The sequence below is a fragment of the Alligator mississippiensis genome, chromosome 5, assembly GCF_030867095.1.
Source record: "Alligator mississippiensis isolate rAllMis1 chromosome 5, rAllMis1, whole genome shotgun sequence".
NCBI classification, from domain to species: Eukaryota; Metazoa; Chordata; order Crocodylia; family Alligatoridae; genus Alligator; species Alligator mississippiensis.
The window spans coordinates 191036322-191049796 of NC_081828.1; the positions used below are offsets into that span (position 1 = coordinate 191036322).

At 42.5% G+C, this 13475-nt stretch overlaps 2 long non-coding RNA genes across 5 annotated transcripts in view; one reads left to right on the forward strand and one right to left on the reverse strand.

Annotated features, from left to right (window-relative positions):
- The window catches only part of LOC132250947 (uncharacterized), a 227778-nt gene extending 217760 nt beyond the window's left edge, over positions 1-10018 (forward strand). Inside the window, exon 7 of the long non-coding RNA XR_009462694.1 lies at positions 1822-10018. This is a non-coding gene — a long non-coding RNA (uncharacterized LOC132250947). The remainder of the gene's footprint in view (positions 1-1821) is intronic.
- The window catches only part of LOC109285871 (uncharacterized), a 310547-nt gene that overhangs the window by 130437 nt on the left and 166635 nt on the right, over positions 1-13475 (reverse strand). The window lies entirely within an intron of this gene.

A 13475-nucleotide genomic window follows, 5' to 3' on the forward strand; every position in this document is an offset into this window, starting at 1 on the left:
CTGCTGCAAAGGGAAGGGAGGGCTGCTCTAGCACTTCCCGGCTTCTGGCCTGAGCCACTGCAGGCATGTGCCTGCATTTCTAGAATTCAACATGAGTATCTGTGCAGTTGCAAATCAGTTCAATCTTTGCTGGTTAGACTAACCTGCAAAGATTGAATCAATTCAGGCTACAGCTTTTTTAATGTCTGTCCCTAGCCCATAGCTCTACTGGGGCTAGCAGAGTGAAATGACTGACATCAGCTGAGGCTCTGGGTGTCATATGTTGTACAATGAAAAATTACTAAGTATGTACTCTCACTCCCCTCCCCTCTCCCCACCAAAATTAACATAGATTTTATGGTATGAGTAACATAAATGGACTCTAAAGCCCAGCAATGGGAAATCTTTCTAAGGGAAAGATCTCACAGGACTTTCTTAGACTTTTACTTCTCCAAGACCCACAACCTAAATGCTCTCCCCCTGCTCCTGGGACCACATTCTGTGTGAAGAAGTCCCAGGACATACACCAGTAGTCGCTTCCCATACGCCTCACACCCAGCTCCAGACACTGGACTTCTAAAATTCCATCAAGCTGATCTTGTGTGCTCATGATTTCTTTCTGTCAGACCACCCACATCCTCATGTTGTCCTTCCTACCATTTCCACAGGTGCCACTCTCTCTTTTTTTTAACCTGGATCTCTATAATCTCTGTACCCTACTTCTCCAGTGATACTGTCTTCTTCCAAGGTCCTTTTCTTCTCAAAGCACATGTGTAATTGATATCAGGAGTCTAGGTTTGAGATAGATATGGGCCTCAGACACACAGTTCAGCACTGGGTCCAACTCTTCCAAGATTCAAGGGATATTATGGCTCTTTCTGCAGCCCATCAGAGTGTTTAGCCCATGCTATAAAATGTTCCTCATATTTCTCTATAATTAACATTATATATCAAGTTTTTTAACCCACTGCATTATTTGTAGTATTCTCCCAAGCCTGTAGCTGGAGGGGAGTGACTCATTTAGTGCCACTGGTCTAAGTTGCATCTATTTTATAACAAGAGTCATAATATGGGTATGTGGTCAGTCACTCATTATTGTCATGTACCAGTGTCATAAGAACAAGAAACAGTAGTGTATGTAGTGTTTCTGTATCTTAGTAGAGCTAGCATCTGCTGAATAGCTTTTTGTCAAAATGTTCCATGTGCAATTTGTCCCCATCTAGTGGCTATACTACATAAGGAAATTTGTGTCTACTCTCCTTGCATGTGATTGGACTAATTCTTTACTTGAAGCAAATGGGGCGTATATGTTTAGATCCAGATATCCTAGGTTCAAAACCTGCAGATAACAATTGATGTCATCACTACGCTAGTCCACAAATGTCACAGATACAGCCCATGAGCCAGATCCAGCCTGCAGAACTATAGCATCTATGGGGCTCCTAGAAGGGCTAAGAATTCAGGGGCAGGATAAGCAAATTCTGCTATATGGATTCCTATTGAGGATGCATGTAGATGAAGAAGGGTTAAGTATGCGTTAAGGCAAGGGTTAATCCCCGTGGCTCAGGAACACATGGTAGTTAGCACTGCTGCTGCATACTGCACCACTGGAAGTGGGTCTGGATCTGGCTGGCTGGGAGCCCCATGGTACGGATCTAGTCTGGGGGGGGGGCGGGCATGGGGGGTGGGGGCAAAGGAGACTGACATCCCTGCACTAGTCCAAAAATGAGGGAGCATTTCCAAAGCTGAGGAGGTAGTATGTTGGGTACCGAGTGAATCCTGTGACTTGCTAGAATATCCCATTTAACTCTTGGTATATCCTAAATTCAGATTTTCTAACAGGAACAAAAACAGGAGGTGGAAGGCAGAAACAGCAGCAGAAACAGTGTGTCACAGACCAAATCAAGAACCCAGCGCCACCCACCCCACATGAAAACATGTCTGAGCTGCAGTAGAGTCTGCTGATCCTGGATAGGCCTCATGAGCTATCTTTGGACACACAGATAAGACAGTCATGCAAGACAACCATCCTTGACTGCAAGGGATTGCCGAAGAAGACTACAGACCTTACCCTGATGCAAGATTCTTTCCTTTGGTAGGGAGGGGCTAAAAAGGAGGGATTGGTTAGGCACCCCATTCATAAAGTGAAATTTTGGGGCTCGGTTCTCACCTAACACTTCTTTCCAGAGTGAGTAATCGTAGTTATTCAGTATCTTCTCACACACAGACTAGAGTGCATTCCCCGTGATTAATGTTGTTCTTTTCAGTGGAGAACTTTATGGCCCATGTTCTCTGGGCTGCTCCAAGGTGTCTACGCTGATATCCCAATTTCATTTCTGGGATTTGGTACATGTGGAATGGGTGGGTGGCTGGATTGCTATGTCTTGGCTCTGCTCCCAGGCCTGGCCTTTAAGTTATATGCATGAGCCCCATGTGTGTCTGTGTATATTGTATTCAGCTTCTACACTATTAGCCCCTGGTTGCATTTCCCTAGGGAACTACCACATTCCATTTCTTTTTCTTATCAAAGCTAAGGACATTCCTCCATCGTGAGTTAAATTTAGTAGTGCTGTCTAGCAGCAACACACTTTCCTGTTCAATCAAATATATCCCCTATTTTGTGTGTATTGGTAGAACTGTTTCAATGGACAATACATTGCTTCATACCTGACCTAAATCACCATACACTTGTGCCAGCTGCACTCCTTCCCTTTCCTCTATTTTAGATCTGTTGAGGGTCATAGGAAATGTTCTAGTGCCCCTGAATCAACCAGAATTTTCAGCACTTCCCTTAACATACCTCACGTTACCCAGAGAGTCCCTAATACCTCCTTTTGAGCTGATTATGATTTTTTTTGCACCTATCTGATTCCATACAGGCACCAAGGATCCAGTATTAGTGGTTATTCTGTGGAAGAGGAGGATGGAATACTGCCCTGTGGACATGAAAAGCAACGCAACAGCTTAGTAATGGTTAAAAATGATAGGCAGGGTGAGGGCAGGCCCTGAAGGGTCAGGTAGGGGTGGGAATAGAGCCTGCCTGTACTGGCCCTGGTCAGCAGGTCGGGGTGCAACAGCAGCCTCTGAGGAGGCTGCCAAACTGCCCCTCTCCTAGCTCCACACCACCTTGCCCAGCTCCGGGGCTGTCAGCAGGAAGGAAGAGGGAGAAGGGAAGGGGAAGCAAGCAGTATTGAGCTGCAGCTGGGCTTTGCCCAGCCTGAGCTGGGGGGGCGTGGATCAGAATCGTGTCATCTCCCCCCCACCCCCACCCCCCATGGCTCCCCTCCTGTGAAAAATGTAACTTGTGTAAGAGCCCTTAGTCTGTGCAAATACAGACCTCAGGAATCCTTTTGGAGGCATCCCAGTGCAGCTTTCACCAGAACTCGATAAGGAAGTTTGAGATTCTATAGAGATATCTTTAGTCAAGGAAACATTGAAACTTCTATCTTAATGCATTTAGCTGTAGCATCCACCATCTTTGCATTCATTGGAAGCACTTTAGAGAGAGCAAATTAAATACATAATGACATGAAGGAGACCAAGCGACTACGCTCTGATGGATTTTACTGTAGGCTAGCACCCTGGAAGTGAAAATTTCCACTTACACTCTTGACCTTGGTCTTAAAATTCTGCTTTATGACATAAAGCTACAGAGCAGGCAGAGACATTTTAACATTTTTCTTTTTAATTGAACTAAGAGCAGGGACGTAAAGATGGATATAATTCATAATAGTGCAATTGGTAGAACACTGTTTCAATATTGCACTTCAAATATAAGAGCTCATGTTGCCTTAGGAAAGTATTGTAAAAAATGCATAATAACAGGTTATTGTGTAATGTGCTGTAAAGCCATCAAACAAGGGTGTTCCTTTTTCCTTACTACAAACCAGCTCAATAATGTGCCTGCAGTCAAAAACCTATTAGCCACAGTGGAGTGTGCAGAATGAAACTGAATGTTTTGCATTTTCTAAGATGTAGAAAAAGTTTTTCTAGTATATCCACTTAAAGATTGTTTTGTAAAGTATGATGCATCTATGCTACAGTATTACTTAGAAAAAAATCCAGTTTCATTGCATGAACAAGGTTAGATAAATGAATCCAAATGGACAAGTCAATGCATCAAAAAAAAAAGGAAACTTCAAATATAAGTTATTACTTTTGGAATACTGATAATATATATATGCTAAAAGGGTTCTCTTAAGTCAGTGAAGACCCTCCAGCAGATTTATAAATAATGAAAGGTTTGTTAAGCCCAAAAGTAACAGCAGGGCTTTCATTCTTTTTTTTTTTATTTGAATGGAAAGGTTTTGTCCGATTTTAGAATGTGGTGCACTTTAAGAAGTGACGATGTGAAAAAGGCACTTTCTTGCATAGCCAGGTTGCTCTATCTGGGCGTGCCTACATGAGGTGCTATGTTGCCGTAGCAACGAGCTAGGGTGATATTGCGCATCGCTAAAGCAACAAAGAGCTGGCCATCACTAACCATGATGCTGCCGCTACCGTGCAGTAAGGTAAAAATGACCCGTGCACTGCTGGGACTGTACAGTACTGGGAGGTATTGTGTGGTCATTTAGTACTTGGTCCCAGGGATATGTCTCAGTTAAAGCAAGTACTAAATGACTACAACGTACCAACTACGCAGGCAGGGGCACGTGTAGACATGCCCTGTATGTAACAAGAATATTGACTGACAAGAACATTTCATAAAGGGCCCCCCATTCTTAATATTCATGTTTGCACACAAAAAATCCTCTGGAGAGAGTTACTGGATCAGCAGACTATTACTGAGACTGCTGTAACATTGCACCATGGTTACAATTAACAACTAATATCATTATATTAAAAAATTTACTGTACAATATGTCTCTCTCTCATATTTGTGACTGCATGTTATCAGTCTCACTGTTACCTTGTGTGGTCAGTCAGCCCCCAATCCTGTGAGCTCTTATGCACGTGCTCACCTTTACAGAGGGTTTGTCTAGTTACAAAACTACACCACTTGAATTATATCAGTATAGATAAATCAGTACAACCTCCCTTACATGGATTCAGTTCTGCCAGTATAAATGAGCTTGAAAGGCTGTAGATATTCCTTTTCAGTTATACTAGTGTAAGGTACCTTTCTACCAGGGTAACTGCCTCTCTATTATAAAAAGTCATAGCAGTACAACTTTTAGTGTTAAAAAAAAAGTCACTCTGAACTGAACTAATTATCCTGGCACAAAAACTGCATATAGCCTAGACCTCAGGATATCATTAAGTACAGGATATCATTAAGTATTGGTGCTTGTAGAATTGGGAAATAAATCAGCCAAAACAGTGGCCACTAGTGCAAACTCTAGATAAACAATCTGATTTGGAAAGTCAGAGTTTCTTGCAAATGAATATTTTGGACACATAACCAAAAATGCCTTTTACGCACTACATTTCCTCTCTGTGTTTACAAATCAAAGGTTTTTGATGCATCTTTCACGTTTTAACTGGATTCTGGTAATTAGCGCCAACAATTTTAGATAGGAAGAATGATTTGTACCTAGATCAAAGACGCACAACCAGGTGATCTCATGAATAGTATCCTTGATAGTTGTTGGGGAAGAGTGCAACTAGTATTTAATGTTCATTTGGTACTTATCTAAAACTGAAAATATTCATCATGATATGTAAATCAGAGTGGAGAATACATGCTTTAGAAATCATATATTCCCAGATTCATTATTATAGTTGTAATCTTTTTAGGAATTTTAGGAGGCTGGGAGCCAAGATTAACAAGAAGTATTCATTTCTTTCCTTTATTAAATTGCAAAGTTTATGCAAAGGGCTGGAATGACAGTTCTGGAGACCTGAAGTCCCCTATGTAATTGAAAAAAAGGTATTGTATAAACAGTGGTATTATAAGCACTCTCTCACTGCTCCCAAAATGTCCCTCACTCACACTTTTGAACCAACAAAAATCCTTATGGTGGCACAAAGTGAAAGCAAATAGATATTTATACATTTTGTTGCACCACAAATGCACAAATTAGTGACCATGACAGAAAGTAATAATAATTTTTGCCATTTCATTGCAGCAGATGCCATTTGCTTTATGACAGGAGAGCATGGACAGCCGAGAGCTGCCTGCACTCTGTAGCCTTCACCGGCAGGGGCTCAGGAGTTTGAAGGGGCTGATCCTGAACACCCTAGGAATTCCTATGTAGGATTGGGCTCCTTAAATTCTAGGACAACCCTAGAAAGTCAGGGTTTCCCCACCTACCTAGATATGTCCTGGAGATCCGAGGGATGTGTCTCAGTTAGCAGGGAAACCTTGATTTTCCCTGCTGTCACAAATGCACCCCAGAGATCCTGTGGGCATGCTTCAGTAAGCAGGGAATACTAGGCAGGCACTCCTAGGGCTTGAGGGGCCTGTTCCCGTGTAGGAATTCTTGAGGGACCAGGACGGTGCCCCTCAAGTCCCAGGAGAACACAGAGCTAATAATGAGAAATTACCATGGAAATAATTACAAGCCACAGATCCACTCTAATTTGTGCTTCATAAAGTAGTGAAATCAAAGTTTCAGCATTAGTACTGTAGCACTGAGGCAACAACTGAGACACTTTTGGAGAACTACCCAACATTTCAGTTTTGTGAATGAGAAATTACAAATCATTTTTGTGGGATTTAGTCCTTTAACAACAGTGGTGTTACTGTATCTAATTTTTACCATGCCAGGCCTTTCCTTTTTGTTGGAACATGCCTTATGAGGACTTGCTGTAACATCTGTAATACCAGTTCCTAAGTATAACCCTAAATTATAAAGAAACATAATATGTGGGAACTGCTACTTTGTGAGTTCATAAGTAAAAAAGAGGGTTTTTTTTCACGGAGGACAGAATATTCTAATTTTGGGAAGGATACTGGCCATAGGCCCTATTCTAGTTAAACCTCAGATGGAAGAGAAAAAAGGTGCAAAATCAAGATTCAGCATTTCTACTTTACGCTCTGGCATCCTTGAAAATAAAGGGTGCCTGTACATGAGCGCCTATACATGAAATTGCAGTGTGTGCTGGAGAATGGCAATTGCCGCACTCCAGCAGCCTCCTGCGTCTTGTGCATTAGCATCCCCACACTTCAAAATGGCGGGGGTGCTTAAACAAGCTTTAGTTCAAATGCCCCACCACCATTTTCAAGTACAGGGATGCCGATACAGGAGACGTGGCAGCACTTTAATTAGAGTGGCTCTCGGAGCTGCTCTGATTAAAGTGCCACCCCCCTCGCCCCTAGTGCACGTGTAAAAGTGCCCAAAGAACCTGATCCCAGGAGGGCAATACAAAGAAATGAGCTTAGGTTATTTTGCTGATATAGTCCTCAAAACCCACAAAACCCAACAACTTAGTCTACCCAATACAAAAGCTTGAATTCCTGCCCCTCTCTGGAATATAGGTACCTGTCCAAAATTATACATTAGGTACCTCTGTCCACTCTGAGATTCAGAGTACTAATCCTGAAGGTAGGAATCCACCTTTTGTGTTATAGCCTAGTGTTTAGCATGCTCACCCAGGAAATGGGAAACCTGGTTTCTCAGCCCATTGACTTTGAGGTGACTCTGCACAGGTACATGAATCTCTGCATGAACAACATATTGCAGAATATGGGGCATGAGTGTGGGGGAGGTAAGAAATCTAGTAGTATAAATGGCTTCTTCACTGGAGAACTATAGAACTATCACTTACTATCATTATTTTATCATTTTCCTATGGCTCAGGGTTTGGTTTGGTTTGGTTTTTTATTAAGCTGCCTAGGGCTGGCCCAATTGCTAATAAACTGTATTCATTGTTAGCCCATTGCTAATGAACTGGATGCATGCTCTCTCTAACTTTAGTCTATTTTAATCACGTGTGATCTATTTTTTGAAAAGTTAATGTTATTACTACTTTATTTTACTTGTGTATTCTTTTTCTTCACTGTAATGGTAAAAATATCCTTTTGGTCCTATAGAACCACAAATATCCTTTGCACTGGCCTTAAAATATAGGCATAGCTATTCTGCTTGGACAGGAGAGGTCTCCCATAAATAGCAAGCCTGTTTGTTTAGGGGTGGTTTTGTTAGGTGGAGAAAAGGAGAGACATTTCAAGACCGTTTTGTATCAGCAGATATTTAGGCTCAGAAATATCTTTATCCACTTTGGGAATGCACTTCCTGTTTTGACTTGTACTCTAAGTATATATAATTTTTAAATTACAGGTTTACGTCAAGAGAACAATTTAGTCAAGTATTACTTTCTTCAGAGAACACATCCTTATTGTTGCACATAAATTATGGAATGTGTGCAGGCTTAAAGAATGTATGAAACTACTAAAACATCTGATCAGTTTTACAGCTGCTCGGCAGCAAACAGCTCTGTCAGGAAGCTGCTAAAACAGAGGGCACTTTTACATGTGCTTCTGGGGCGGAGGGGCAGTGCTTTAATTACAGTGGCTGCCTGAGCTGCTGTAATTAAGGTGCCTCAGTGCCTCGTGTATTAGTGTCCCCACACTTCAAAATGGCACTGGGAGTGCTTGAATTAAAGCTTTTTCAACAAGCTTTAGTTCAAGGGCCCCCGCCACCATTCTGAAGTGTGGGGATGCTAATACATGAGATGCAAGAGGCTGCTGGATTAACTGAGTCTGCTCCAACACACTGGATGTCCTTGCGCTGTCACCTGCCACTACTGAGAACAGTCTCGCTACATCCTCTTTGGAACCAGCCTTCAGGTAGTTGAAGGCTGCTATCAAATCCCCCCTCAATGCACCACTTTGAAGCACAGGGATGCTAATACACAAGACACAGGAGGCTGCTGGAGCATGGTAATTACCATGCTGCAGCAGATTCGATTAATTGAGGCTGCTCCAATGCGCTGTAATTACTACTCCCTCTGTGCTCATGTACAGGCACCCAGAGAGAAGAATGAGTTACAACTGAACTGGGAGAAAAGGGTAGCGTTTTGGAGAACCCAGACCAGGTATCATGTTCTCAACATTTAAAGATTTCCATATCTATCTTAGGGGAAAAGATCTGGATAGAGATCATTTTTATGCTCTCCAGTTCAAGGAATTAAATAGATGATCTTACTAGGTGCTGTTGTATCAGTCAGAGTTTGGATTAGTCACTTTTCCTCCAGTAATTAGACATTTGGCCTCTGTCTACTGAGGTTAGGTCATGTATTAACACCAGGTCATTCCCTCATTTAAAGTCTCCCATGTTGTTGGTTCTTTGAGATCCTTTCCTTGGGATAGAATAGCCATGGCCCTGAGGCAAACTGTGCCACAAACTCACACCTACGAGGCACTGTGCCAGGGTGGGCAACCCAAGAATTTATTTATTTTTGCTGACAATCTGCACACTTTTTACTGACATATTCTTTTACTGATATGTTTTACATGGTGTAAATATAACCCATCTTCCAGGCCCTGGATAACAGTAAAAAGGGCCAGGTTCAAATTAAGGGGTCTAACACCAGCTTTCTAAATCTGGCCATGCAGAATCTAAATCCCCCATGCAGAAACATGAGAAAATACATTTTAACTGGGTGTTACAAACTGAACACATTTCTCTACTCGCAAGCAACATTCAAATAAAATAGGGTTTATTATAGGGAGAAAAAATGATAAGCACACAACCTGTGAGAAAATCTTAACCATTGAATATTAATTGAACGCAAAACAACCCAGGGCAGCTATCCCCTAGCCCAGTCTGTTGCAAAGAGACTCACCCAGGGCTGCTGTGCAGGGGCTCTACCACCTTATCAGTCTTGCTTGACTGCAGCAATGGTTTCATACTGTGATTCCCCTCCTCAGCCAACCCCCCACCCCCTTACCCCTCCAGCCCTGATCTCCCCATCCCAGAATGGACCACGACCTGCCACATCTCCTTCCCCACAACTTACCCATTCTGGCTGTGCCACCCCTGCTCCCTATCCTGCCTGGTACCTCAGACTGCCTGGGGTTGTGCTGCCTGCAAGGCTAGCAGCTGTTAAAGGCAGGTGACAGGTGAAGGGACATAATGGTAGTAAATACCTGGGGGGGGGGGGAGGGAGCTATAGAGGGTCCCATGGACTACAGAGCCCTGACAGAGAGCTCTCTGCAAGGTACCGAGCTGCACTCCCACTCAGACACAAGTCAGACTGTTCTGTCCATCAACACTTGCATCCAGCCTCATTCCAATGACAGATCTTCAATCAAGCTCATGGTTTCTGGTTTACAGACAGCTCAATTTTTTATGGACAAGTGTTTTTAGTTTAGTTTAGTTTTTTTTTTGCAGGCTTTCTTTAAATTATCAGAGAATTGGCAACACTGGACTATGCCTCAGAGAGTCCCCTCTGATGTACAGCACTCTTCCTGATTCCTTTACCATCTAAAAGGCAAAAGGGTAGCAATTTTCTTCTGGCATTATTCTCAACTGGCCAGGAAACCTAGGAAAAAGTGAATTAGAGAAGGCACTAAACCAAGGTTTAGGTATGGAAATGAATGTTTTTCAAATTGAGTCTGTGGGTGAGAGTGCGTGTATGGAGGAAACATATTTGGACCATAGGGTTTTTATTCTATACCTGTCAGGCTATGGCCTTCAGCATGGAGCCTTAGCCTTTCTGTTCATCCTGGCCCACCACCTCTCTGGCTGACATTTAGGTTGAGCAAGCTGGCCAGAAACCTCCATCCAGGTCTATCCATCCACCCACTCTCTGGCACCAGAGTGGCCAGCCAGGGTCAGCTTACCTATTACTCCCTCCCATGAAAACCCGTGACCTGTAAGAGGAAATGTCCAGGCAATCTCTACCTTGACTGTCTTGCTGTTCCTTATGGCTTGCACCTCTACCTGCTCTCCACTCGATCGCTTAGCTACCAGACCTAGCTTGCCTTCTGACTCCCCGCACTGCCTCCAGCTTCCTGATTTGGCCTCTCAGACTGTCCTCCTGGTTTTCTAACCTGGCCTCTGCCTGGATTCTGTTTGCTCCTCCTGACCCAGGCTTGCATCTTATTCCCTGAGTGACCCATGACCTAATATAACAGCACCTTCCCAAAGGTGAAGGGTGGTAAGGTCTGAAATGTTGGGTTTGGATGCATTCTTGTCAGAAACAGATGCAAGTCTTTTTTTGTGTGGTTTATCCCAGTACTTCCAATGTTTGATCACAAGGATAAACACTCCCACCACAGTCTATGGCAGTTTCATGCATGCATTTTGTGATGTTTGTAATGGGTTATCATCACCTAACTATGATTCAATGATATGCCTTCCCCCCCATATCAAGGGCACATATTGCATTTCATAAAATGAATAGAATCATCATAATACCTAGTAAATATCATACCTTTCTTACAACTAGCTAGGGCAAATTTTCAGAATATTTATGGATGTTTGGAAACTGATTTCTGTTCAGAAGGCTGGGAGAACTGGAGACGTGTATTCTAGGGAAAAAAGGTTCTGTGGGTATAGTGCACTGAGAGCCACATCTGAGCTAACACTTTGACTGGGTCCAGCTCCTGCAAGCCTAGTCCCAATTCTCAGAGAGCAGGTTGCAGAACATGAAAACTCCATGCATTTCAAAATGAATCTTATGTCACCGCATATTCTCTATCCACTATTACATTGTTGCTCATTTTTGTGTACAAATGCACAAAACACTCTACAGCCTGCATGAACATTTCTGTTCACAGTTGCTGTGGAGTATTACACTGTGCCCAGGCTATCCACCTGCCAATTGGGGAACGTTATTTTCCTTGGTGCTGTATGGACTATGTACATATTACAGCAGCCTGAAGGAATTAGGACTCGTTGGGATGAAAGGCCCCACATGATGTACAGGTACATTACTGTTTTTGTCATAAACATAAATTAGTTGAATCAAATTTTACCAAAAAGTACTGGGTTTTTTGTTCAGTTAAAGTCAGACACAAGAAAAAGGCAAAAAAAAATGAGAGGGCTTAATTTCTGCCTGAATCATACATGTTGTACAGAATTCTGTAGCTATTCTTCTGAGCTGGATTTAATGCAAATCTTGAAAAATCACATCCATCGTATTCACTTGTATTCATTTAACATATTTTCTGGGCTAAAAACCAGAAAGAACAGCCCCACAGATATACATTTGCTTTACTGTAGATGCAGATGTGTTTTAATGTCATGCATTGGCAGATGTCATGCATTGTATTTTCTTGATCAAGCACATACATTTCATCTGACAACCATGACTTCTACCATAGACTCCCCCAACCCTCATCTCTTTACTATTTTTGGAGAACAGTCTTCATATCCTATACAAACTTGTCCCAATGAATATTTGGCTTCTACTATAGAGGATAACAACATCTGTTTATGACCACTGTGGTAAAGAAGGATTGCCATAAGAGCTTGGCACTGAGTTTTGGGTTTCCCCATCAAGCTGATTCAGCAAAGTCAAAATGAAATAGCCTGTCAGAGCATGCCAAAAGGAACCATATACTATTCAGAGAGCTCAAAAAGTGTTGTCTTCTTTGTTTTTCCCAATATCTCAACTCCAGAGCTTTCAGGGCCCATCACAAACAATGCCGCTTTATGTTTATGAAAAAAAAATGCAATCGCTACACACTCCACCTCACACGGCTATCAGTCGCTGGCCAGAGCTCAGCCCAAAGAGAGAACACCCAGCCTTTAGCTCTACAACATTGTGAAAACTCTCACCCAGGGTCAGAGGCTTGCTGGTGAGACAGGATATACAGAGAGACCCTTTCTGAGCCCACCCACACTGCAATAGTCTTGTGGTTAGAAGATCTCCAACTTCCTCCACTTAATCTTTCCCATATCATTATATATCCCCTTCAGACCCAAGTTCCCAAAACAGTGCCCATCCTTTTCCTCTTCATGTTGGTAACAGTCTTTTGTTTCTCTCTCACTCTCACTCTCACACACACAAACATACATGCGCACACAATGTTTCCAGCTGTTCTAAATTATACCACATAAAATACTTTAAAAAAATGAATGGGGCCCTGCACAGAACCCAGCCATTGAGGGAGTAAATGTTTTTCATTAATAACTGGATCTTTCACTTGCTATTTGCATACCTGTGTTCTTCGGGTAATTCATAGCTTTTGGTTGACCTATATTATACTGGGGCATGTGTATGAAGCACTGATGAATATTCAAGCCATTACCTACAAATAAAAATGCCTTTTAAACTCATCCCCTATACAGGCAACTTGATCATTTGAAGTTTGCAAACACCAGGAAAGCCTAGAAAGAACATTTAGACTCAGATTTGGCAATGAGCTAAACAGGGGGACAGTCTCTCCTGCCCTTCACCTCACCTTCCTTTCAGCCAACATTTAGAACTTACCAAAAACAGGATTTGGCAATGGTTTATGTGTAGCATTCAACCCTCTGCTGAGGCCAGCATAAGGCCTATGCAGCACTGAGATCCCACTTGAAACCTCAAAAGAAAGCATAGGGACAGCTGCCAAGAAATTTTGCTGCCTCTCTGTACAGGGGTGATTATTACTCTTACAG